Source organism: Otolemur garnettii, unplaced genomic scaffold, assembly GCF_000181295.1.
Source record: "Otolemur garnettii isolate 467f Iridium unplaced genomic scaffold, OtoGar3 scaffold00046, whole genome shotgun sequence".
NCBI classification, from domain to species: domain Eukaryota; kingdom Metazoa; phylum Chordata; class Mammalia; order Primates; family Galagidae; genus Otolemur; species Otolemur garnettii.
This window is the reverse complement of record NW_003852441.1, coordinates 1,170,222-1,174,065: the sequence shown is the minus strand read 5'-3', so window position 1 is coordinate 1,174,065 and position 3,844 is coordinate 1,170,222.

Genomic DNA, 3,844 nt, shown 5'->3' with positions numbered 1-3,844 from the left:
CTCCAACTCCTGGGCTCAAGCGAGTCTCCTGCCTCAGCCTCCCAAGTAACTGGGACCACAGGCGCCTGCCACAATGCCCAGCTATTTTTCGGTTGCAGCCATCATTGTTGTTTGGCAGGCCGGGCTGGATTCAAACCTGCCACCTTAGGTGTATGTGGCTGGCGCCTTAGCCGCTTGAGCCACAGGTGCAGAGCCATGACTAAAATTCTTAACCATTGTCTCTGCACAGCTACAAAGTGCACTGGTTGGGCTTGAGTTCACTGGTTTCTCAGGAGGCCAAGACTGGATGCAGGAGAGACGCAATCTAGACGATTCGACAACATAGAGGTGGTGAGAAGGATATCCCAGGGGCCAATCCACTTTCCCTCAAATTTTTTGCCAGGTTTTTACCCCCAACTCCTGAGGAAAACCTGGTTACTGGCTGGGACATGCAGGTTTCACAAAGCAGAGCAAGGGGCTTCTTGTTAACAGCTCAGAGTGCAGCATAGTGCAGCTGAGGAGGTGGTGGGACACGCCGTGACAAACATCACAGGTTACCCGCTGGAGGCCTTGAAGAGGCAGGAGAGCCGTCTGGGTTCAGAGTCCAGGTCCAATGAGTAAGTTTCTTGATCCGGGTGGTCCATTACTGGTATGCAGGCCCTGGAAGATCTCTTAGTGAGCAGCATCAGGAAGGCAGTGGCCAGTGTGTGCCTTGAAAGAGCTTCCCTCATGTTGGGGTGCTGCCCCCTGTACCTAAGGATAGTAATTTATTCTCAAGTGCTCCCTGAGGAACGTGACTCTGAGCTTCTTATTCTGAGAATATGTTTAGATTTGCTTAAAAGCAGACAGACACATGTTTACAGATAAGATAGCTGGTGGGTCTCACCAGGTTGTAGCTGGAGATAACACTTGCTGAGGCAGTGGGCTGCTGTATCCTGTATCTCCCCCCTCACTTACACAACAGTGGTCAGTTTTAGCTTAAAGGAAATGGGCAAACAGGAACAGACATCCATCTTTTGTGGTTAAGTCTGAAGTAAAAATGCCTTTTTTAACTGCTTGTGATCAATAGCAGTTTTGAGCTGATTTGGAGTTTTTAATGGTAGTTTTAACATCTTACCTTGTTTCGCTTCTTTTTGCTATTTTTAACCTTTACTAAGATAAGTTTATAAGGAGCTCAATAAACATGGGTGTCAGCTGTGTGCCTGACAGAGCCTCAGCCCCCCTTTTCATTCTAATCATTTTGTCTAGCAGTACTTTCCTCTGTGTCTCCGAACAAGGGGTTTCGTGGGACACTTTCACCCTCAGCCTCCAGGATGCCATGGTGTTCTCTGTCAACAAGGTGAATCTCCGAGCCGCTGAATACCACTGTTGAAGTTTGGGCTGCTTGCTGTCAGGAGGCAGCCCCCACACAACCCATGAGTGTCCCCAGTGCTCATCGGTGGTGAGGGAATGAAGAAAATAAAGATGACAGGAATAGAGTAGAATTTACAGAGTGGGCCCGGGGGACTGAAACCCTTTATGCGAGAGACAGCAACAGCTGAAATTTTTTTTTAAGAGACGGAGGTCTTGATCTCTGCCCAGGCTAGGGGCAGTGGTGAGATCATGGCTCAGAGCAACCTCAAACTCGAGGGTTCAATCTTCCCACTTCAACCTCCCAAGTAGCTGGGACTACTGGATTGTACCAATATGGCTGGCTACATTTTTACATTTTTTATAGAGATGTTTTATGTTTTGTAAAGAAGTTTTATGTTGCCAAGGCAGGTCATGCACTCTTGGCTTCAAACAATCCTCCTACCTCAACTTCCAAAAGTGCTAGTATTAGAGGTGTGAGGCACCATGGTTGGCTTTTTTTTTTCTTTTTTAAACACATGCATTGGCCAGGAGAAGTCTATTTTGTGCTGCTATAACAAAACAGCCCAGACTGGGCAATTTATTTCCTCCTTTATTTAGTTTTTCAGGCAGAATCTCACTCTATTTCCCTGAACTAGAGTGCCATGATGTCAGCCTAGCTCACAGCAACCTCAAACTCCTGGCTCAGCCTCCCAAATAGCCAGGACTACAGGTGCCCATCACAACACCTGGCTAGTTTTTTTCTATTTTTAGTAGAGACAGGATCTTGCTCAGGCTGGTCTCAAACTCCTAAGCTCAAGAGAGCCTCAGATTGAGCAATTTACAATGAACAGAAATGTGTGGTCTCGGGTGGCACCTGTGGCTCAGTGGGTAGGGCGCCCAAACCTGGCCCCGGCCAAACTACAACAAAAAACCAAAAAAAAAGCTGGGCATTGTGGCAGGCACCTGTAGTCCTAGCTACTTGGAAGGCTGAGGCAAGAGAATTGCCTAAGCCCAGGAGTTGGAGGTTGCTGTGAGCTGTGTGACACCACGGCACTCTACCAAGGGCGATAAAATGAGACTCTGTCTCTACAAAAAAGACAACGAAAGAAATGTGCGGTCTCATGGCTCTGGGGTTGCATGCAGTATGAGCCTTCTTGCTGGCAGAAGGGCAGCAAGTGGGAGAGAGAGCAAGAGAGGCCTAACTCATTCTTCTGTCAGTAGCCCCTTCCGGCAACAATGGCATTAGTCCACCCATGCAGCAGAGGCTTCATGGCCAAATCACCTCTTAGAGTTCTTAATACTGTCATGCTGGGGGATCAAGTTTTCAACACACGAACTTTGGGGGACACAACCAAGCTGTAGCCCATGGCCAGGCCTGTAGAGCAGGCAGGGCAGAAAGTGATGGTGCAGGCTGTAGTAGCAATACAGTCCCCACCACTGTGCTCTGAGAGGGGACACAGGGCAGGACAGCCTCCTCATCCATCGTTCTCAGGTGACTACATAGAGTGACAGGGACAGGAAGTCACTCTCCTGAAGGATGGAGTCAGGCAGTATTGGAGCCAGGATCTACTCCTTCTCTTTCACTCACCTTCCATTCTTCATCTGTTAGTTCCTGATTGGATAAGGTCAGTTCTGATTCACATACTCCTCAAGACAGGTCACCTAACTTAGCTGGGGGTCCAGGGAGGGTGAGTCACGGACTTTCTCTCTGGACAGGCTATTTGTATGAGATGAAGATCATTTGCCTCAGATTCAAAAGTCAATGTCAGGCTGGGTCCAGCAGCTCACACCTGTAATCCTGACATTTTGAGAGATCAAGGTAGGATTGCTTGGGTGAGTGGGAGGAGTCGGAGACCAGACAGGACAACACAGAAAGACTGATCTCCACAAAAAATGAAAAAAATTAGCTGGGCATGGTAGCAAGTGCCTGGAATCCCAGATACTTAGGATGCTGAAGCACAAGGATTGTTTGAACCCAGGAACCCACTTGTTCAGGGCTATAGTGAGATAAGACCACACCACTGCACTTCAGCCAGTGAGTGATGGAGTGAGACCCTGTCTCTAGAAAAATTTTAAAAAGGAAAATGTCAAAAAAGGAAAGTTTTATTTAAAGATACAACTTGCTTCTGTTAGTGATTCATGAATTGGTGATTTGGACAGCATCTCATGTATGAAGTAGAAAAGGTGCTCCCAGGAGCTGAGCAGAGGAGAGGAGCTTCCCAGACAGAAAGCAGACACAGGGAAAGGAAAAGCCAGCGGCTCTCCCTACAGGGTTAAAACGGAGGTGACTTCTTCACTGTGTGAGCACCTTCCATTCCACCTTTGAATATCCTAATTTTAAGAGAAGTGTCTGGGGCCATGCCTGTGGCTCAGTGAGTAGGGCGCTGGCCCCATATACCAAGAGTGGCAGGTTCAAACCTAGCCCTGGCCAAATTGCTACAAAAAATAGCCAGGCATTGTGGCAGGTGCCTGTAGTCCCAGCTACTTGGGAGGCTGAGGCAAGAGAATTGCCTAAGCCCAGGAGTTGGAGGTT